General features: G+C 43.5%; 1 protein-coding gene across 2 annotated transcripts in view; it reads left to right on the top strand.

Annotated features, from left to right (window-relative positions):
- The first annotated feature begins 3356 nt into the window (after nucleotides 1–3356).
- Nucleotides 3357–23130, top strand: part of LOC144606790 (disks large-associated protein 2-like) — a 583035-nt gene continuing 563261 nt past the window's right edge. Inside the window, exon 1 of one of the 2 annotated variants that reach the window (XM_078423155.1) lies at nucleotides 3357–3388. The gene's annotated coding sequence lies outside the window, so the exon portion shown is untranslated. The remainder of the gene's footprint in view (nucleotides 3389–23130) is intronic. The other variant, XM_078423154.1, reaches the window with a different exon arrangement.

The raw sequence follows: 23130 nt of genomic DNA, 5'->3' as shown, positions 1-23130 counted from the left end.
TTCCCATCAGGCAGAAGATACAAAAGATTGTAAACACATACGAATGGATTGAGGAGCAGTTTAATTCCCTCTGTTATCAGGCTACTGACCAATCTGCTCATAAGCTCTGGGTGTTGTTTAAGAACAATTTACACGAGACATGAGTGACAGTTAATGTCTTCTTTATTCACAATAACTTGTCAGACAAGGAGAACGGAAAAGCAAGAGACCGTTTTACCGAGTCAAAGCATACACCATATTTGGTCTATCATATTTGGCAGGGACATACTGTACGTGCAGTGGGCCTCATACATTTGTTCACACGGTTGGGTATTGTGAACCAGTTTCCTGCCCTTGTCCCTGGCAGCACAGCCTCATCACTAAAAACAAGACATGCAGGTGCCCAAGTTTTTGACTTTGTGGGTCAGTATAAACAGACATGTTTAGCCAAAGCATCGAAGGGAAACTTTACTGGATTAACGTTCAATTCCCACAGTACAAAGTACTGCCCATGATCATGACATGATGCAAGAATAGTTTAGCATCCACAATTCCCACAGTTATCCCAATGTCCCAACCTACTCATGGCAGCCATTACACATTTTTCCAGTCTGCAATTTATCTGTAGCTATAACACAATATTCCACACTCCGTTATATTTCTCTTTGCCCTACCTGTTGTGTCTGTGTAGGCATTGATTGTACTCATGTATAATATGTTTTGACCGGATAATACACAACATTTTTCACTGTACACTGTACATCTCAGTACAAAATTATAATAGTAATTAATCAATAGCAATAGCATAAATGTGCAACTTTGACCCTCATTCTGGACATCCCAACCAAGGCCTATATCATCCCTGCAGCTACCCAATCAAAACCCATGAGAATTACATAGTTTCAATGTCAACTTCTCTCATTCTTCTAAGCTATCGTGAGTCGGGGCAGCACAGTTGCACAGCGGTAGAGTTGCTGCCTTGCAGCGCCAGAGACTTGGGGTTGATCCTGACTACAGGTGATGTCTGTACGGAGTTTGTACATTCTCCCGATGACGGCGTGTGTTTTCTCCGAGTGCTCCAGGTCCATCCCACACACCAAAGATGTGCAGGTTTGTAGGCTAATTGGCTTCTGTAAATTGTCCCCAGTGGGGCAATTGGGGTGATCGCTAGTCGGCACGGACTCGGTGGGCCAAAGGGCCTGTTTCCGCACTGTATCTCTAAAGTCGAAAGTATTAGCTGAACATCACACAGGACCAACGTCATTCTAGGAGGTGAATCTTTACTGCACCCCTTCAGCTGCAGGTATACCCTTCTTCAAGTAGATTGACCAGAAATGTACCAGATGCAGTCTCACTCGGTCCTGATATAATTATGCTAAAATGTCCCAGCATTTGTATTCAAATCATGTTGCAATACAGGCCAAAGTGTCTTTTGCCTTCCTAATTGCTTGCAGATCCTGCATGCTAATTTTCAGTGATTTGCATACAAGGTTACCAAGGAACAGCAATATCATTTAAATAATACTTTGCTTTTCCACCAACCCCCCCCCCCTCCCCCACCCTCCCCCGGCCCACTAAAATGGAACAACCTTGCATTTTTCCACTTTGTATTCCGTCTGCCATATTCTGACCCACTCACTTCACTTGTCCATGTTTCCCTGAATCCTCTTTGCACACTTCCCATCTGGTTTTGTAACATCAGGGCCCTTGGATATATTGCACTTGATCTCCTCATCCTAATCATTGAAGTAGATTGTAAACAGCTGGGTTACAGCATTGATCACTGACACACATTTACCCACAAGGTTAGCACGGTGGCGCAGCGGTAGAGTTGCTGCATTACAGCGCCAGAGACCCCGGTTCGATCCTGACTACGGGTGCTGATTGGACGGAGTTTGTACGTTCTCCTGCGTGTGTTTTCTCCGGGATCTCCAGTTTCCTCCCACACTCCAAAGACGTACAGGTTTGTAAGCTAATTGGCTTGGTATAATTGTAAATCATCCCTAGTGTGTGTAGGATAGTGTTAGTGTGTGGGGATCGCTAGTCGGCGTGGACTCGGTGGGCCGAAGGGCCTGTTGCCACGCTGCATCCCTAAACTAAACTGAACTAAACTAAACTGAACTAAACCTCTGATCCAAAAATGACCAGTTTGTCTCTGCTCTCTATTTTCTCCCAGTAAACCTGCCCTCAGCCCATGCTGGTATCAAACTTGTATGCGGATGTTTTGACTTTTTCAAGTTGTCCCTTCACTAAGTGCAAGCAGAGCACCTGGGAATATTAGGGAGACTTCACTGTGCTGGAAAAGGTGGTCACCTGGGAGGCCTTCAAGTAAGACTGAAGTGCCAGGGCATGAGACCTTTCCCTCCCCACCATCCTTCCACCTAAAGTACATTCGCTGGAGAACGAGGCAGTAGACCTAGGGGCAAGGCTGTTGTATCGGAGGGATATGACGGCCTGTTATGTCCTCGGTATCACAGACCCATGCTCTACCCCCAACTCTCTGGCTACAGAGTTCCACCTGAGGGCTGATCCATGCAACACATGTACCAGCCCACCGATTTGAAGCAGTCCTGTAATTGCTCATCTGGCGGTCTTGGTCCTAGGATGTGTCCATTTTGTCCCTTTCCTGCTCCCCCAACATGGATCATTTGGCCATTAAGTGCCGACCATTTTACCGACTGAAGGAGTCCTCTGCCATGAGCCCTGACTGCAGTCTCCGTTCTGCCGTAAGCAGACGTCAAGCTGGCACTTGAGGAATAGATTGCTGCAATCATACAGGCACGAAGCAGCGTATCTGGATGGCTTCTTCATCGCTGCTGGGAACTTCACCCAGACTAGCTTGAAGAAGTATCTGCCCAGCTACCATCAACGTCACCTTCAACACCAGACGATTCAACACACTAGACCACTCCCATACCACCATCAGGAATGACAACTGCTGCATCCCTCGCCCATACTCTGGAGAATTGGACCACCTGGCTGTACCTCTTTGCTGTGCGTTCAGGTGTGGCCCAGGAGAAGAGGACTACGCAGAGCTGGTCTGGGGAAGGCAGAGGTGTGGTTACAGGACTGTTTCAAATTGGTGGACTGAGGCATGTTCAAGAACTCATTAGTGACCTGAATGAATATGTCACAGTCCTCACTGACTTCATTAAGAAATAAGTGGACAAGTACCAACTAAACCATTAGTTTTGAGACACAGTGCGGAAGCAGGCCCTTCGGCCCACCGGGTCCACACAAATCCACAACGCGTAGCTCACCACCAGGGACCGCCACAGACTTCTCCAGAGATGCTGCATTTTGTGTCTATCTTCGATTTAAAGCAGCATCTGCAGTTCTTTCTTGGACATGACTTCCTGAAGTCCATGAAGAGACAATTCTGGATCAAGATGGAGTCTGGTATGTATAGGTATGAACAGTTTATTTAACTCTGTAGAACCTCGAGGTACATTCCAGCTTTGGGAAATTAATAACAATTATGTAAGTTAAACAGATTATTCACTACGCTCTATCATCCCAAATCTTGGCAGAAGCATTTGAATTTCACCTGATCTAATTTAATAGTTTACGTATAACCCAGGTTTTATTTTCCTTTCTTTTGATTTCAGTTATCTTCTTTCTTTGTCATTGAAGACACCGAGATTAGATTTTCCAATATGTTGGGGAGCAATGCTTCAGTTGGCTTTATTTATGCACTTCTGGACATATCTTTGAAACTGAAGGAGATATGAGCAGAGCAAAGAGGGGTTTATGTCTTCTGCATCTGTCATGATTTATACCCAGGGAAGGAACACACATTGAGAACAGCTGCTGCACAAAAGTGCCAAATTTATCTTTCCCCAGATATCGGTAAATCCTGCGTGAATGTAAATTTCAGCTCCAAAAATATATAATAAAATATTCTAAATGGCACCAAATCAAGGAATTTACAGTTATTACAAAGCTGGTGCTTGGCATCAGATGGAATATTATTTCTCAGACCACAAGCCAAGAAAGTGATAAAGATAGGGCTTCACTCCAACATCCATTTTGCTTTCTCTCACAAGCACACCCAGAATGGACCACTTGCCAGTTTAGGCTGCTTGAACAATTGGACATTAGTCGCATAGCCTCTCAAGATATTTTAAAGACTTTCTGTTTACGTTCGCAGTTTGACTTGTAAGCTGTCAGTGTTAGTAAACAGCATAAATAAGGCAGATCATAAGCTCACATCGAGATCATGACCTAAAAGAGGATGCACCTTGGTTCAGTCATCTTAGCAATTTGTGCAGGCTGAATGACTTTTCCATCAGCAAGACAGACACAAAATGCTGGAGTAACTCAACGGGAGAGGGCGGCATCTCTGGAGAGAAAGGATGGGCCACGTTTCGTGTTGAGGCCCTTCTTCAGACTTTTCAGACATCAGCAAGCTTTGTCTTACTATATCAGAAAGCATTTTGCAACAATGACATTAACTGGAATGGAACAATGTCATATCATATCATATCATATATATACAGCCGGAAACAGGCCTTTTCGGCCCACCAAGTCCGTGCCGCCCAGCGATCCCCGCACATTAACACTATCCTACACACACTAGGGACAATTTTTAAATTTTTTTTTTACATTTACCCAGCCAATTAACCTACATACCTGTACGTCTTTGGAGTGTGGGAGGAAACCGAAGGTCTCGGAGAAAACCCACGCAGGTCACGGGGAGAACGTACAAACTCCTTACAGTGCAGCACCCGTAGTCAGGATCGAACCTGAGTCTCCAGCGCTGCATTCGCTGTAAAGCAGCAACTCTACCGCTGCGCTACCGTGCCGCCCTATCAATCTGCTGTGAAATCTTGCGCTTCTTTTTAAATGAATATCAAGGTGGGGTATCTACGCAATGTATCTGTTGAGCAGTGAAGGTCGGTAAACGTCATTCATGCTGTTCACTTTATCATGTATCTGTGCATTGTGGATGGCTCGATTGTAATCATGTATTGTCTTTCCGCTGACCGGTTAACAAGCAAAAAAAGCTTTTCACTCTACCTGTGTCAACAACGAAACTCAACTCAACTTTATGATCCAGAAATCACTGGCACCTTATCTTGAAAGACTAAATCGGTGCAGGATGGAATCCATGGTCTGAGGGTGGAGGACCATGGAGAGCAAGGCGATGTTTTTCCGCGCATGATTTTCTGCCTACTTTGCCCCATTAGAGCCTTGCCCTGCACTCTAGCAGGAACACGTAGACCTAGAACCCTTGCTATCTCTCTTTTAAAAGCTGCCCTCTTGCTTGAGTTTGCCCGCAAACAACCGATTTCAAGCTCATGTCGAATAACATCAACATTTGCCTTGCCCCAACTTAGAAAGTTAATTTGTGGATCAGTTCTGTCCTTTTCCATAATCATTTTAGAAACTAGTAGAAATATAGTTACACTGGTCTCAAAGTGCTTGCCCACTGACAACCCCAGTCACTTGCCCTGCCCTCTTTGCCAAGAGTGGGTCAAGTTTTGCCCTCTCCCTAGAAGGGGCCTCTGTATATTGCCTGAAGAAACTCATGAACACACACAACAAATTCCATCCTCTAAACCCTTAGCACAATGGTATTCCCAGTATATATTAGGAAAGTTAAAGTCCCCGACAATGACAACTCTTATTACTGCAACTTTCCGCATCTCCCTACGATATCTGTTCCTCTAATCCTCATTGACTGAGTTTTAAAGAATGAGGGTGGGGGGTGGGGTATCACATTTTAAACTTACAGAAAAGTGAAAGGCTTGAATAGAGTGGATGTGGGGAGAATGTTTCCACTAGAGGGAGAGCCCAGGACTAGAGGTCATAGCCTCAGAATTAAAGGACGTTCTTTTAGGAAGGAGATGAGGAGAAATTTATTTCGTCAGAGGGTGGTCAATCTGTGGGATTCTTTGCCACAGAAGGTAGTGGAGGCCAAGTCAGTGGATATTTTTAAGGCAGAGATAGATAAATACTTGATTAGTACAGGTGTCAGAGGTTATGGGGAGAAGGCAGAAGAATGGGGTTAGGAGGGAGAGATAGATCAGCCATGATGAATTGGCGGAGTAGACTTGATGGGCCGAATGACCTAATTTTACACCTATTCCTTATGACCTTATGACTATTCGGGAGCCTTTGGTACAATCCCAACAAGATGATCAATCCTTTCTTAGTGCAGGAAAATAACTGCAGATGCTGGTACAAATCAAAGGTATTTATTCACAAAATGCTGGAGTAACTCAGCAGGTCAGGCAGCATCTCAGGAGAGAAGGAATGGGTGACATTTCGGGTCGAGACCCTTCTTCAGACTGATGTCAGGGGGGCGGGACAAAGGAAGGATATAGGTGGAGACAGGAAGATGGAGGGAGAACTGGCAAGGGGAGGGGAAGAGAGGAACAGAGGAACTATCTAAAGTTGGAGAAGTCAATGTTCATACCGCTGGGCTGCAAGCTGCCCAAGCGAAATATGAGGTGCTGTTCCTCCAATTTCCGGTGGGCCTCACTATTGCACTGGAGGAGGCCCATGACAGAAAAGTCAGACTGGGAGTGGGAGAGGGAAATTTTGACTTCTCCAACTTTAGATAGTTGCTCTGTCCCTCTCTTCCCCTCCCCTTCCCAGTTCTTCCTCCATCTTCCTGTCTCCACCTATATCCTTCCTTTGTCCCGCCCCCCTGACATCAGTCTGAAGAAGGGTCTCGACCCGAAACATCACTCATTCCTTATCTCCTGAGATGCTGCCTGACCTGCTGAGTTACTCCAGCATTTGGTGAATAAAATCCTTTCTTATTTCTCAGTTTCAAATTGAGAGGTGCACTGGATGATGCCTCAGTAATTTCCGCTCGGACTACGGCCGTGATGTTCTGCTTAATCAAAAATGCAGCTCCTCCCATTGCAGCATTTGAAAGCCTTCAGGCTTTTTCTTGACCGATAATCATTGGAAGCGGACAATAGTTGTTGTATTGTCCCTTTCATTCAGCACCACTCGCATATTGTAATCAGCAGCACAAACCATCCGACGACTTAGAACAAGGTCCATTACTTTTAATTGAAAACAGCAGGACCATTTTTCTTTCAGTAGCTGGATCGTGTTAACCCCAAGCAACTACTTGCATTGTTTTGGTATAATTTCCCACTTCAGAATTCTCGGTCTCTGTAGAATATTTCTGCCAAAGAATAACAAATGCAATGCAAGAGAAGTGCAATAGAACAGCATCCTTAGTCCGACGAGGGAACTTTGGTCTTACATTAACATATGAAGGACCATAAATCTCACTTCTGCTCACTGTATTACAATTTGAAAGTAATCATCTCTGGCTAAAAGCTAAACAAAATAAGCAAAGAAATACGGTCCTAATAAATACAGAAGAACAATGAGTTATGACATCTGGAACTTTATTGGCAATCATGACTTGTATCTGTCACTGGCACAGAAGAGGGGTTGAAGCCAGCATAGGTCATCCATGATCATGTTGAGTGCCAGGGCAGGCTTGAGGGACCTGGTGGTCTCCTCCTACCCCTGTTTTCTTGTGTTCTTCCATAATTACAGTGCACAAATTATGAACAGTGACTTGTGAATAGTGATATGCCTGGATAGAGTGGATGTGGAGTGGATGTTTCCACTAGTGGGAGAATCTAGGAACGGAGGCCATAGCCTCAGAATAAATGGTTGTGCCTTTCAGAAGGAGATGAGGAGGATTTAGTTTAATCAAAGGGTGGTGAATCTGTAGAATTCATTGTCACTGAAGACCGTGGAGGCCAAGTCAATGGATCTTTTTAAGGCCGAGATTGATCGATTCGTGACTGGCACGGATGGCAGGGGTTATGGGGAGAAGGCAGGAGAATGGGGTTAGGAGGGAGAGATAGATCAGCCATGATTGAATGGTGAAGTAGGCTTGATGGGCCGAATGGCCTAATTCTGCTCCTATAACTTACGAACTTGTGAATAGATGAGATTTGAGATCACACATTAAAAATGCTTTATTTGCAAAGGCCTAATATTGTGCAGTGGACCATCCAGGTGGATGAATGGGCCTTGATTGAAGGGTGGAGCAGACTTGATGGGCTGAATGGCCTCTAATTCTGCTCCTGTAACTTATGAATTCATGAACAAATTGCTTTAATGTTTCCTTGACTGTGGGTATCGTCAACAGGAACTGACAGCAGGTGAGCCGAGACCAACAGGAGCCCTCAGCACATCACAAGTGTTGTTTCAACACTGTCAGAATGCCCTGGAGAATTTAGACACTGAATCAGAAACACATATCTTGTGTTGGGATACGGTTCATTTGTTACCCATGTAATTAGGCACATAAACTAAAGCATTCTGAAGAGCTGCAACAATCAATGCCTCAGTGTCATTGTAAATGCTTGCACCTGTGTCATTAACTGATGAACTACTTGCAGGAAGAAGGTTGTCACAAAGCTTCTTATTCTGAATCCTGTTGAAATGTCAGGCTCATCAAGAACTCGTGCACTTTGCAAAGTAAATCCTCCCTGCCATCCACATTAAGGTTTGAAGACAAAGTTTCCAATTATGTTATAATTAGATTGGTTAATCTGGGTAAGAAAAAAAACTTGCTTATTGTTTGCAATTTATCAGGTGTGTGGCTCGTTTGAGCTGAAAAGCAAAGAAAGATTCAGGTTGACGTTGCTACTTCCCCTCCAGACAGGGTGATATCTGTTGCTTTTTCTTGAAGACGCATGCTATACTTTCATTGCTGATTTCATCAGCCATCTACTTTTGTGCTTCTACTTTTAGAAATTGTCTTTGAACCATTCCATTCGAGTTCAACAATCAGGCTAGCAGTACACCTGGGAAGTGAGACCTCCCAAAACCCATTTATTCACAAAATGCTGGAGTAACTCAGCAGGTCAGGCAGCATCTCGGGAGAGAAGGAATGTTAGTGTAGGTTTTCTACTTGACAACAGACAATTTTGCTGGGCAATTTCAGAGAACGATCACTTTCCAGACAGGAGTCATATATCGGCCTGACCAGGGGGAGATGAATTCTTCAAGATAACACTGAACTAGATCTGTCCTGTTTTGTGCTCATTACATTTCAGTAATTCAGTCTGAAGAAGGGTCTCGACCCGAAACGTCGCCCATTCCTTCTCTCCCGAGATGCTGCCTGACCTGCTGAGTTACTCCAGCATTTTGTGAATAAATACCTTCGATTTGTACCAGTTATTTTCTTATACTTTCAGTAATTTATGGTCAGTATTAGTGATATGAGCCTTTTTTTTAAATTCTAGATGAATTTCTTTACCTGTTCTCCATCTCTGGTGTGAACTCGTGTCTCAAGATAATTGATCTGGGCCTCTGGATTATGGTTGAGTCTAATCACTGTACTCATGTACCCTTGACTGCAATACAATCAGCTACAAAATCAATCTTTGACCACCTTTATATACAATTGCAGACAACCGCTTCATCTATTTTGCTTATTTTAATTGGATATTTATTTCCCGAGGAATGGTAATGTGCATCCAATATAACTGTGCAATAAAGCATTTACCTGCACACTAATGTTATGAGATTTCTTCATACTATTTAATGACATTAGTCACTGTATCCCCCAATGACAAATTCAAATGCAGTCTCTTCAGACAGGCAGGGATTCCAATTTTGCACTATCGGAATATGCATTCCTTTCTCTGATGACCACAAAGGCAGAGAGTAGACCAGAGCAGAAAAGGAGTTGTTGGAAGAACTAGATTTGGTGAAACCAGACCAATTGCACAAAGCTCAAAGGGAAAATAAAAATGAGAATATGTGAAGCAAAGAGTGAGCATGAGAAAAGATTGGCCATTGACATTAATGTTAATTAATGGTCATTGACGTTAATGGTGTTGCAGCAGTAGAGTTGCTGCCTTACAGCACCAGAGGCCCAGGTTCATTCCTGACTGTGAGGGCTGTCTGTACGGAGATTGTACGTTCTCCCCATGACCTGCGTGGGTTTTCTCCAGGTGCTCAAGTTTCCTCCCACACTCTAAAGATGTACAGGTTTGTAGATTAAATGGCTTTGGTAAAATTGTAAATTGTCCCTCGTGTGTAGGATAGTGTTATTGTGCAGGGATTGCTGGTCGGCATGTACTCGGTGGGCCAAAGGGCCTGTTTCCATGCTGCATCTCTAAACTAAACTAAAAATTAATGCAAATCCAAAAAATATTTAATTGGCATGTGGAAAAGAAAATGGTTCTAAGAGAGGTGGGGTTGATTAAAAGAAAACCTACTCGTGGAGTTAGTCTCATGACTGTCAAGAGTCAAGCGTGTTGTAGGAGCCATTTTGCATGTTATTAGTTATTTTTGCTTATTGATATTATTACTATTATTATTGATATTATTTTGCTTATTGAGATTATTTGCTTATTGATATTATTATAACTGCAAAATGGCTCCTACAGGTGTTTTATTGTCAGATGTCCCAAAAGGAACAATGAAATTCTTACTTGCAGCAGCACAAAAGATATGTAAACACAGTGTTCAGTAGACCAATGTTCAATATATAAAAACATACAAACAAAATAGTGCAAAGACAAAAATACCCCTCCGAGTCCCTAGTGCAATCAAGGCAGTTTGTAGTTCGGAGTTAAGTTGGAGTTCGTAGTGTTCAATAGCCTGATGGTTGTTGGGAAGCTGCCCCTGAACCTGGACGTTACAGATTTGAAGCTCGTATACCTTCTTCCCGATGGCAAGAGTGAAATGAGAGTGTGGTCAGGGTGATACTGTGTGCCTTTTCGAGACAGTGCCTCCTTTAGATCCTTCGATGGTGGAACTTAACATTCTCTGTTGCCAAGGAAGTGGTTGCTAGAGCCTTGGCAACGCAAAGATATGAAATTCTGGATGGGAAGCATTTGATCAGGAGTGGCACGAGAGGGACTTGATGCTCTTATTGTGGATACATCACCTGGTCCAGATGAGGTTGCTGAGAGAAGTAAGGGAGGAAACAGCAGAGCCACTGAGTATAAATTTCAAAGGTTTTAAAGGGTTTCAAAGGTCAGAGGTACAGTGATGTGTGAATTTATCATACAGCCATAAGGAAAAAAAAGCAGTAAGACACACAACTACATAAAAGTTAATATAAACATCCACCACAGCGGATTCCCCACATTCCTCACAGTGATGGAAGGCAATAAAGACCAATCCTCTTCCTCTTTATTCTCCCGCAGTCAGGGCAGTCGAACCATCTGTCGGGGTGATCGAAGCTCCCGCAGTCAGGGCGCTCGAAGCCCCTGCGTCGGGGCGATCAAAGCTCCCGCGTCGTGGCCGATCGAAGCTCCCACGTAGGGGCGGTCGAAACTCCCGTGTCAGGGCGGTTGAAGCTCCCGTGTTGGGGTGGTCGAACCTCCCGCATAGGGGTGGTCGAAGCACCCGCGTCAGGGAGATCGAACCTCTCGCGTCGGGGCGGTTGAAGCTCCTGTGGCTTGGAGCTCCCGAAGTCGGTCTCTGACCTGAGACCATGAGCTCTGTGATGTTAAGTCCGCAGGCACCCACGGTTGGAGCTCCGAGGTCGATCCCTGGCAAAGGGATCGCGGGCTCCGCGCTGTTAAAGTCCTGCAGGCTCCCCGCGATGGAGATCTCAAATTTGGTCTCCAGCAAAGGCCGCCAACTCTTCGATGTTAGGCCGCAGTGCGGACGGAGATACGATACGGAAAAAAATCGCATCTCAGTCGAGGTAACAGAATAGAAAAAGTTTCCCCCAACCCCCCCCCCTCCACCCCACCCACCCGCCACATAAAACAAGCTAAAGAACATTAAAAAACATACATTTAACACATACTATTAAAACACAAAGAAGGAAGGGACAGGCAAGCTGTTGGCAAGGCAGCCATTGCTGGCGCCATCTGGTGGTCAACCATCTAAAGATCAGGAAAGCTTAAGGAACAGAGAATGGAAAACATTAGACTGTGGTCCAATAATGGGTGCAAGGATAAACACAGTAATTACAGCTCAGTCAGTTTAACCTTGGTGCTCGGGAAAGTTCTTGAAACAATAACTGAATACCAAATGAACTGCCATTTGGAGAAGCATTAGTAGATCAGTGAAAGCTCGCATGGATTTGTTGAAAACAAACTGCTGGAAGAACTCAGCTGGTCAGGCAGCATTTGTGGAAAGAAATGGACAAATGGGGTGTTTCAGGTCAGGGCCCTGGAAGATTGTCTGCCAATTTCCCTCCATAGATGCTGCCTGACCCACTGAGTTCCTGCTAAAGTTTAGTTTAGCTTAGTTTACTATTGTTACGTGTACCGTGGGACAGTGAAAAGCTTTTGTTCCATGTTATCCAGTCAAAAGAAAGACTATACATGATTGCAATCATGCCGTCCACACTGTACAGCCAAAGGGTAAAGGATACAGCATTTAGTGCAAGATAATGTACACTTAAAGATGGTTCAAACATCTCCAGTGAAGTAGATGGGAGGTCAGGACAAATCTCTGGCTGGTGAGAGCACCGTTCAGTTGCCTAAAAACAGCAGGGAAGAAACTGTCCCTGAATCTGGATGTGTACACTTTCAAACTTCTGTACATCTTGCTTGATAGGAGAGGATGGAAGAGGGAGTGACTGGGGTGAGACTGGTCCTTGATTACGCTTGTGGCCTTGCTGAGGCAGCGTGAAGTGTAGATGGAGTCAATGGAAGGGAGCTAGACAAAAATTGCTGGAGTAACTCAGCGGGACAGACAGCATCTCTGGAGAGGAATGGGTGACCTTTTTGGGTCGATACCCTTCTTCAGACTCTTCAATGGAAGGGAGGTTGGTTTGCGTGATGGACTGGGATACATCCACAACTCTGCAATTTTTTGCAGTCTTGGATGGAGCTGTTCCCTAACCAGGTTGCGATGCATCCCGATAGAATGCTTTTTATGGCACATCTGTACGTTGGTAATGGTTGCTTGGGGAATGCCGAACTTCCTAAGCATTCTAAGGAAGTAGAAGTATTGGTGTGATTTCTTGGCCATAGCTTCAATGAGGCTGGTCCAGAACAATTTGCCTGTGATATTTATTACTATGAATTTGAAGCTTTTAATCCTCTCTACTTCGCTTGCTGCTCAAGATTTTCAGTCTCTTGTCTCTGAAGGGATTTGTTGATGGTAAATTCTGTCTAACTATGGGTGCTCCTCAACTTACGATGGGGTTACGTCCCGACAAACCCATCGTAAATCCAAAATATCGTAAGTCGAAAATGCATTTAATACTCCCAGAAGCATCGTCGTTAACCGGCGCACGCGCCCAGGAGGCCGTTTGAGTGACGCTGCTGCAGCGGCGATGGTGGGTAAATGTTCATCCTTAGGCCGGGCTGAGGAGCTAGCGGGGCGGTTGCAGAGGTCTGTGAGTCCGGGAAAAGCCCGGGAAAAGATCAAAGTTTAAAATTCGAAGTACGGTTTCTAATGAATGTGTATGAACTTTGCACCATCGTAACGTCGAAATATCGGAAGTCAAAGCATCGTACGTCGGGGAGCATCTGTAACTTGATTTCTTTTGTTTGAAGTAGCAGAGAATGAAATGCAACTGTTTCAGTATAGACGAACCTTCAAAATGTGTTTGATAAGCTGACACACAACAAAATTGTCACCGTCATTGAAGACCAAGGAAAGAAAGGGACAGCAGCGGCATGGATGGGATATTGTCCAACAGCAGTGAAGGGTGTTCTGTGCATCGAAGAGAAGCAAGCAATGCTTACTGGGTAGAGACACAAAATGCTGAAGTAACTCAGCAGAGATACTCCCAGAATAGGAATAGGTTTGCAGGTTAATTGACTTCTGTAAATTATCCCTACACACAAGAGGGATAAGTTGCAGAAGTCAATTAACCTACAAACCCGCACGTCATTGGAATGTGGGATGAAACTGGAGCACCCAGAGGAAACCCACGCGGTCACAGGAAGAATGAACAAACTCCACACATACTGTACCCATAGTTAGGATCAAACCCAGATCTCTGGTCCTGTCACTGAGCAACACTATCAGTGTGCCATCTTCTCAAGTCTATCAACTGAACTAGTCAAGTCAAGTTTATTTGTCACATACATATACAAGATGTGCAGTGAAATGAAAGTGGCAACGCCTGCGGATTGTGCTAAACTACAAAACAGAATAGAATTGTTTTTTATCACAAAAAATAAATTAATACAGTAGATTAAATTAGTCCCTGGTGATATGAGAGTTAACAGTCCTGATGGCCTGTGGGAAGAAACTCCGTCTCATCCTCTCTGTTTTCACAGCGTGACAGCGGAGGCATTTGCCTGACCGTAGCAGCTGGAACAGTCCGTTGCTGGGGTGGTAGGGGTCCCCCATAATGTTGCTGGCTCTGGATCTGCACCTCCTGATGTATAGGTCCTGCAGGGGGTCGAGTGTAGTTCCCGTAGTGCGTTCAGCCGAACGCACTACTCTCCGCAGAGCCTTCCTGTCCTGGGCAGAGCTGTTCCCAAACCAGATTGTGATGTTCCCGGACAAGATGCTTTCTACAATCCCTCATTGCTAGAATTATTTTAGTAAATCTCCTCCGCACCTTCTCTAAGGCCTTTACGACTTTCCTGAGTATGACACGCAGACTGACACAATATTGGAGTTGTGTCTGAAAATGTTTTATGATGGTTCTCTCCTGCTCGATGCCTCTGTTATTACAGCCCAGGATCCCATAGGTTTTTCTAATCACTTTTTCCACCTAGCCTTCCACTTACATTGAATAACAAACAGGTCTCTCTGATCATCTCCGCTTTTTATAATGTGCTTTCGAGATTTTATTACCTCTTCTTACTCCGCCCACCAAAATCTATCAGTGCCTTCCTTGGCATTAAATTTCATCTGCCACCTCTCCACTAGCCTATCTCCTTGAAGTTTATGACTGACTTCCTCACAATTCATCACAATTTGAAGTTTCATGTCAGCCACATATTTGGAAATTGGACTCTATACACCCAAGTCCAAGTTGTAAACATGAAGCAAATACGTGGTCCTAGTACAGATACCCAGTAAGGATTATGTAGAAAGGAACTGTAGATGCTGGCTTACACCAAATATATAGACATAAAATGCTGGAGTAACTCAGCGGAACAGGCAGCATCTCTGGAGCGAAAGAATGGGTGACATTTTGGGTCGAGACCCTTGTTCAGACTGAGAGTCAGGGAAGAGGGAAACTAGAGAAATGGAAGGGTACAAAGAGCATGTAAGGGGTGAAAAGGACAGATCAAAGCAGGCCCTAAACATCACCCATTCCTTCTCTCCAGAGATGCTGCCTGTCCTGCTGAGTTACTCCAGCATTTTATGTCTATATGTGGTGTAAGCCAGCATCTACAGTTCCTTTCTACACAATCCTTACTGGGTGTCTGTACTAGGACCACTTCTTTGCTTCGTATATACGACTTGGACTTGGGTGTGTAGAGTTCAATTTCCAAATGTGAGGCTGACATGAAACTTCAAATTGTGATGAACTGTGAGGAATCAGTCATAAACTTCAAGGAGATAGGCTCGTGGAGAGGTGGCAGATGGGATTTAATGCCAAGGAAGGCACTGTTAGATTTTGGTGGGCGGTGTAAGAAGAAGTACTAACATCTCGAAAGCACATTATAAAAAGGGGAGAAGATCAGAGAGACCTGTTTGTTATTCAAGGTGGAGCAAGGTTTGTTATTCAATGTAAGTGGCAGGTTCGGTTGAGAAAATGATTAGAAAAACCTATGGAATCCTGGGCTGTAATAACAAAGGCATCGAGTAGGAGAGAACCATAAAACATTTTCAGACACAACTGCAGTGTTGTGTCAGTCTGTGTGTCATACTCGGGAAAGTTGTAAAGGCCTTAGAGAAGGTGCGGAGGAGATTTACAAAAATAATTCAAGCAATGAGGGATTTTAGTTCACTAGTTGGACTTGAGAAGATGGCACCCTGATAGAGTTGCTCTGTTACAGCACCAGAGATCTGGGTTTGATCTTAACTACGGGTACAGTACGTATGGAGTGTGTTCATTCTTCCTGTGACTGCGTGGGTTTCCTCTGGGTGCTCCAGTTTCATCCCACATTCCAATGATGTGCGGGTTTGTAGGTTAATTGACTTCTGTAAATTACCCCTATTATGTGTAGGATGGCACAAGTGTACAGGTGATCAGCGGGGACCCAGTAGGCCGAAGAGCCTGTTTTCACGCTTTTTCTATGAATTAAACTAAACTAAGATTGGGAAGGTCATTGACCGACAGCATTATTTCTCTTTCTCTCTCTGCAGATGCTGCTCGGTTTGATGAGCACCCCCAAACATTTCTTGTTTTAATTATTGGAGAAACTGAGTTGCCATTTTTAAATGAAAGAGGTAGCGAGGAAATCTGATGGAGAAATTTAAAATTATGATGGCTATGGGTGGAGAAGATGGCTGAATAAAGAATCAGAGGACATTGAATAACTGTGAAACACAAAGGAAACTCAAGTGACAAAAGTGAAATATTTTTACACAGTGAATGGTTTGTGTCTGGAATGAACTGCCAGGGCTGGGGGAAGAGGCAGGTTCAGTTATTGTATTGCTAATGAGGCTGAAAATACATTTGTAAATAAATAGTTTGGTGAGCTCCAGGAAAAGACGTAGAGGAGGGACCGGTTGCATCAGTTTCACAGAGAGCCAGTAACGATTCAACTGGCCAAACGGCTTCAAGACGCTTCTGGGATTCTAGGATCGCTTCAGTATTTACTCATTTCTCCAACAATTGCTGATGCAGTCAACAAAATAGCATGGCAACAAAGATCGCCACTGTGCATAAAATCCAATATTCAGCCATGCCTCACAATATGCTGTATTGTATTCTTGTCACCAATGTTAACTCTGAATATCCACTCATTTAGTTGTAGCAGTAACAGATTGCTTTTATTTCCAGACCCTCTGGTACATTGCTGTCAAAGAATAACATAAGTACTACAAGCAATGTATAATTGCTACAATGTGCTTCCTCCCAACAGGGGATCGTCTAGTGTTTACTTATCAATATGCAAGTCCTGTACATGTCAGGTAGCTTGAAATTTATTTTTGGATAAATTAATGTTCTGTTCAGCATTTGAGTGAATGTAATTAATTAAAAAATACTTCTGCTTTTCATACTAGTTTGCCATTTATTCCCTGGAGGAGGTGTTCCGCATTCTCAATCCTTCAGTGAAAAAAATGTTTTATGTGTATAATGGAAAGAAAAATGTGGGGAAACTGCAAGCCACTGCAAGGTTAAACTCAACCTAGTGGAGAGCACAAAGATACACTGTGAAGCCGAAAGGCAATGCCTGTCCTTATACCACTTCTCTTCCAGTACTCTTTTCAAATACTCTTTTTGGGTGAAGGAGCAATTGACGTGGTTCTCCTCAGGGCATCCATAGGGTCCGTAGAGTTGCTGCCTTACAGCACCAGAGGCCCGGGTTCGATCCTGACTACTGTGCGGTGGGTGCTGCCTGTATGGAGTTTGTACGTACTCTCTGTAACGGGCGTGGGCTTTCTCCGGGAGCTCTGATTTCCTCATGTATTCGGGGCTCATGATTTGGTTTCCTCTACAATTTGGAAACCAAATGCAAATTGGGTGTCAACGAGTCACAGAATCATACAGTGTGAAAACAGGTCCTTCGGCCCAACTTGCCCACACCGAACAAAATGTCCCATCCACACTAGTCCCATCTGTCTTCCTTTGACCCATATCCCTCCAAATCTACTAGACACAAAATGCTGGAGTAATGCTGGAGTAAAGCGGGACAGGCAGCACCTCTGGAGAGAAGGAATAGGAGACGTTTCAGGTCGAGACCCTTCTTCAGTCTGAAAAAGCGTAACCCATTGCTTCTCTCCAGAGATGCTACCTGTCCTGCTGAGTTACTCCAACATTTTGTGTCTTCCTTCTATTTAACCAGCATCTGCAGTTCTTTCCTACACATTCTCTCCAAACCTGGCCTACTCGTATACCTGTCCATTTGTTTCTTAAATGTTGCAATTGTCCCTACCTCAATTAATCCTCTGGCAGCTCATTCCATATACCCGCCACCTTTTGTGTAAAAATGGTTTCCCCTCAGAATCCAATTAAATCTTTTCCCCCTTCACCTCAAACCTATGTCCTCTGGTTCTCGATTCGCCAACCCTAGGCGAGAGACTCTGTACGTCTATCCGTTCTATTCCTCTCATGGTTTTATCGAGGCCCTTTGGGACAAATGTATTTTGCAGAACCGTATCTAGTCCACAAACATGACTCTTGAGTTTCTTGTTGCATGTCGATTTAATTATCAGTTCCACTCCTATTTTGGTCTCTTTGCTTTTGCCTCCTCCAAAAAATAAGCCCAAAATAAGATCAAGCGAGCACCACCTCAACTCCTGCCAGGCACCATCACTGCCATCTAGACTGAACACTGCATTCAACACATTTGGATAATTAGCCATTCTAATCCTATATCTCACTCTTAACCTTTCAGCACCTTTGGCTCCTCAGGGCATCCATAGGGTGGCATAGTGGCACTGGGGTAGAGTTGCTGCCTTACAACACCAGAGACCTGGGTTCGATCATGACTCCGGGTGCTTGTCTGGACGGATTTTGTACGTTCTCCCCGTGACCTGCGTGGGTTTTCTCTGGGATCTCTGATTTCCTCCCACACTCCAAAGCCGTACAAGTTTGTAGGTTGATTGGCCTATGGTAAAATGATCCTTTGTGTGTGTGTGTAGGATTGTATTCTTCTTATCGAGTCCACATCGCAAGATTATAAATTGTTCAGTCAGAGCTGAGCACACCCCTCGGCATCTGCATGCAATGGCGTCTTGCACGTCTTGTGGCTGCTTGTTCTTCTTGTGTGTAGTGGTGGAAAGATTGGTGGAAATAGGGCTGCAACGTGAATGCTCTTCCCTTGACCCCAGGATTGTATTAATGTGCGGGGATTGCTGGTTGGCATGCACCGGGTTTCCGCACTGTATCATTGTATCTCTAAACTAAGCTATCTCGCACTGCAGCTTTCAGCACTTTTGGCTCCTCAGGTAATTTCAGATTTCATTCATCTCCTCTCATTTACACCTCCCTCGGGATTTCCTGTTGTAATTTGCCATGCTTTGCCACGTTTTTCTGTTTATCATCACAGCTGCTTGTGCCACTCATTTTCTCCTGATCTCCACACCGTTACATCCTTATTTCTCTGCCTCTCCACCTCCTCTGCAAATTCAAACATGTGTTACTTCTAACATTCCCTAGTCACATTAAAAGGTTTAATTCAGCTTAGAGATAGACAGCATGGAAACAGGCCCTCTGGCCCACCATGCCCACGTCGACCATCGATCACCCGCTGACACTAGTTCTATGTTATCCCACTTTCTCATCCACTCCCCTACACATTTGGGGCAATTTCACATGGTGCAATTAACCTACAAACCCGCACATTTTTGGGATGTGCGAGGAAACCTGGAGCATCTGGAGGAAACCAATGTCGTCACAGGGAGACTGGGCAAACTCCACACACTCCAAGGTCAGGATGGAAACCAGGTCTCTGGCATTGTGATCTGTGGCATGTTGCTTTTTCCATTTGATGTGTTATTTTTAATAGTGTTTATCATGATAAGTGGTTTATGTAAGGAAAACAGCTTATACTTTTTTGTATATCTTAAAATACCTGGCAATTATCTAAAAAGGTACATAAATTACTATCATTATGGCTTTTGCAGTTCCAAAGAAAAATTCTTAATTGCCATGGGCACCATTTTAGTTGTCCTGTCAGGCTCAAGCTGTGAGTTCTTATTATCCCTCGAAAAGAGTTTTCACACCAGCATGACAATAGATAATAGATTTGTCTGAGCTTCTAAATTGGTATCTAAAGAACAATTCACAGCATGGATCCTATGGCCATGAAGGTCACCAGGTACTGTGGCTTTCCTTGTGTTAGCCCAGAACTAGTCATCCACTTTAATGTATGGTAGCCAAGTTATCAAATGCACTGAAATAAAGAATAAAGCTATGTACACACATATATATATGATATATATATTATATGATATATATATATATGATATATATATATATGATATATATGAATACAAGTAAATTCTTCACAGCATACCTGGAGATACACAAAATGGAAATCTTCCTTGGATTCTCATTTTTGGACAGTTTAAAGATATATACACATATATATATATATATATATATATATATATATATCTTTAAACTGTCCAAAAATGAGAATCCAAGGAAGATTTCCATTTTTGTATATATGTTTGTATATATCTTTAAACTGTCCAAAAATGAGAATCCAAGGAAGATTTCCATTTTGTGTATCTCCAGGTATGCTGTGAAGAATTTACTTGTATTCATTCATCCATACATGAAACAACCGGAATTAAAAATGGAATTGTATACCATCTGTATATTCATTGTATACCCTCTCCCTCATGAAATGAAACCAAGTGCATAATTGCTCACATAGCTGCCAAATTCTCAGGACCCTGCGATGAATCATGCATCTCGCTAATTTCAATCTCAGAATTTGAGAATGAAAAAAAACAACTAGAGAGAAATGAATGTAAATAAGCATGCTGTCCTTTTGTTATCGGGTTCAATATTCTGTGGTGGGTAAATTGGAGTTGTATAAATGTACATGTTGTACTCTACACAATGCCGAAGTAGCATTGACCCGAGTTGCACCATTTCATCACAACAGGTTTTCTGATGGTGAAAGAGTGTGGAGAACTATTAAGCCTCCTCACTAAATTGGCAGTGGCTGGACAGTGATTGTTTCACCATGTACTGTGAGAACTAATTTCTGTCCATTTGTCCATTTTGTGATCTTAAAATGCACGAGAAAACGATTCCACTCCTCAAAATCAGATTTAATTAACTATATTATATCATTGCTGCTTTAAAACCAGCTTTGGTTGGGTATCAGCGAGGCTTTACTTGTTAATGAAAATGCTTCTTTCAAGGATACGCAATAGGGTCTGAAAAAGGGTCTGGACCTGAGAAGTCATCTATTCCTTTTCTCCAGAGATGCTGTCTGACCCGCTGAGTTACTTCAGCTTTTTGTGTCTACCTTCGGTTTAAACCAGCATCTGCAGTTCCTTCCTACACATCTCGGTGACATTATTTAGTCCTTTCTCAGTATGTCAGGTAACACAATTCCACCTGGGAAATTATTCCCAAATCCTGACTCAAAAAGCATGCCCACTTCCTGTCTGGAAATGGGTGCACACTTCCTTCCTGCCAAATGTTGGATTTAGTTGGCTGGCTTGTAACTGAGAAATTAGGCCATCGATTAAAAATAGTTTTATCAATATTACAATTTTGAATTCCATTCACAATCAGCATTGCAAAAAACAAAAGTCCAGCAAAATCACCAATATTTAATGTCTAGTTTTCCAGTGGGGAAAGTTTTCCTGTTATAAAATCATCGGAGCATGGGATAGGTGTTCAGTGGGATCATCCAATAATGGTTAAATATACTTTCTTGTAAGGCGCATGTATAAACTGATAATGCAAATGATGACTCAGTTGACTCAATTGTAGTGACATCTATTAAGTTAATTTCAACAATCATAAATTAGAAGTTTTAAAGACAACATTTCTTTCACCAGTTTTAGCTAAAAAAAAATAAAAACCACTGCTTTCAATGGGTAAGCCAGTATCTGAAAAAGAATGACCAGCTCATGTTTCTGATTGGATTTTGCGTTGGAGTGAACCTCCATGCGAAAAAAAATAAGGACCCTAGAACGATTAGAAACGAAAAAATCAAACCAAGGTTGTTTTGCGCAGAAAGGTGATGGGGAAACTCTGCCATTCAGCTGTGGGTATCGTTCGGGGCAGAAGGTGGAATGTCAGATATAGAGACTAATTGGAGAGAAGCAAGTTGTAAAATAGACCATTCTCCTCCCTCTGCCCAACTCCTTGATTCATGGAGTCTTCTTTGAAGTCCCCGAGTGCATTAGGTTTGCGGTTCGATTCAGGAATAAATGTAGGCAGGGTTAAACAACGCGAAGCTAAGTGCTGCGGGACTTCACAGTGTGAATTACTGAGATGGTAAAGAACCAATGAGATCATGAACTAATTACGTTTTGATGATATTGGTGAAAGGGGGAATGTTGCCAAATGATCTCACATTTGAAAGGTTATAATGATGAACGAGGTGGGTTCGAGAGGTGAGTGGAATGGAAGCAATTGGAGAGGACCAGACTCGCTCTGTCTACAGATAGACACAAAGTGCTGGAGTAACGCAGTGGGTCAGGCAGCATCTCTGGTGAGAATTATGGTTGATTGTTTCGGGTCGGGATCCTTATTCAGACTGGAGAAGTCCGAAAGAGTCCAGTCTGAAGAAAGGTCCCGCCCTGAAACGTAACTCGTCCTTTTTCTCCAGAGAAGCTGTTACTCCAGCACTTTGTGTCTATCGTGGTATAAACCAGCGTCTGCAGTTCCTTGTTTATACATTCGCCCTGTCTCACGTTTGCAATGACCTGCGCCTGAAGCGAACAATAGATGTCAATGATGGGGAATATACACCATGCAGCAAATGATATCTGCAGTAAAAAGTTATCCCCTTCACAAATATTCCCGTTTGAAAATTAAATATACCTGAAATGAAGTAATGGCACTCTGCACTCACTGGGCGCCTGTATTTCCCCAGCTGTATGTGATCCAGGCGGGCACTTTTGCTGACTGCCACAGGGTTGATCATGAAGCACTTTTTAAAACAAAAATTGCACGGGTGATAGTGTGTCACACTTTAGATCAGGTGCAGACCAAATGATTTCAGCAGGGTTAACCTGCAGAGTGTAGAAGGAGCGACACAGCGAGGACAGCAAGAGCTGGGGTAGTGTGTGTGATAGTGCGTGTGATAGTGATAGTGCGTGTGTGTGTGATAGTGTGTGTGATAGTGTGTGTGCGTGATAGCGTGTGCGTGTTAGTGTGTGTGTGTTAGTGTGTGTATGTGTGATAGGGTGTGTGAGTGTGTGTGTGTGATAGTGCGCGCCTGTGTGTGATAGTGCGCGCCTGTGTGTGATAGTGCGTGTGAGATAGTGTGTGTGAGATAGTGTGTGTGATAGTGTGTGTGTGTGATAGTGCGTGTGTGTGTGATAGTGTGTGTGTGTGTTATAGTGTGTGTATGATAGTGTGTGTGTGTGTGTGATAGTGTGTGTATGTGTTATAGTGTGTGTGAGTGTGTGTGTGATTGTGTGTGTGTGTGATAGTGCGTGTGTGTGTTATAGTGTGTG

Source organism: Rhinoraja longicauda, chromosome 27 (genome assembly GCF_053455715.1).
Source record: "Rhinoraja longicauda isolate Sanriku21f chromosome 27, sRhiLon1.1, whole genome shotgun sequence".
Classification (NCBI taxonomy): Eukaryota; Metazoa; Chordata; class Chondrichthyes; order Rajiformes; family Arhynchobatidae; genus Rhinoraja; species Rhinoraja longicauda.
This window is presented reverse-complemented; position numbering and strand designations above follow the sequence as displayed.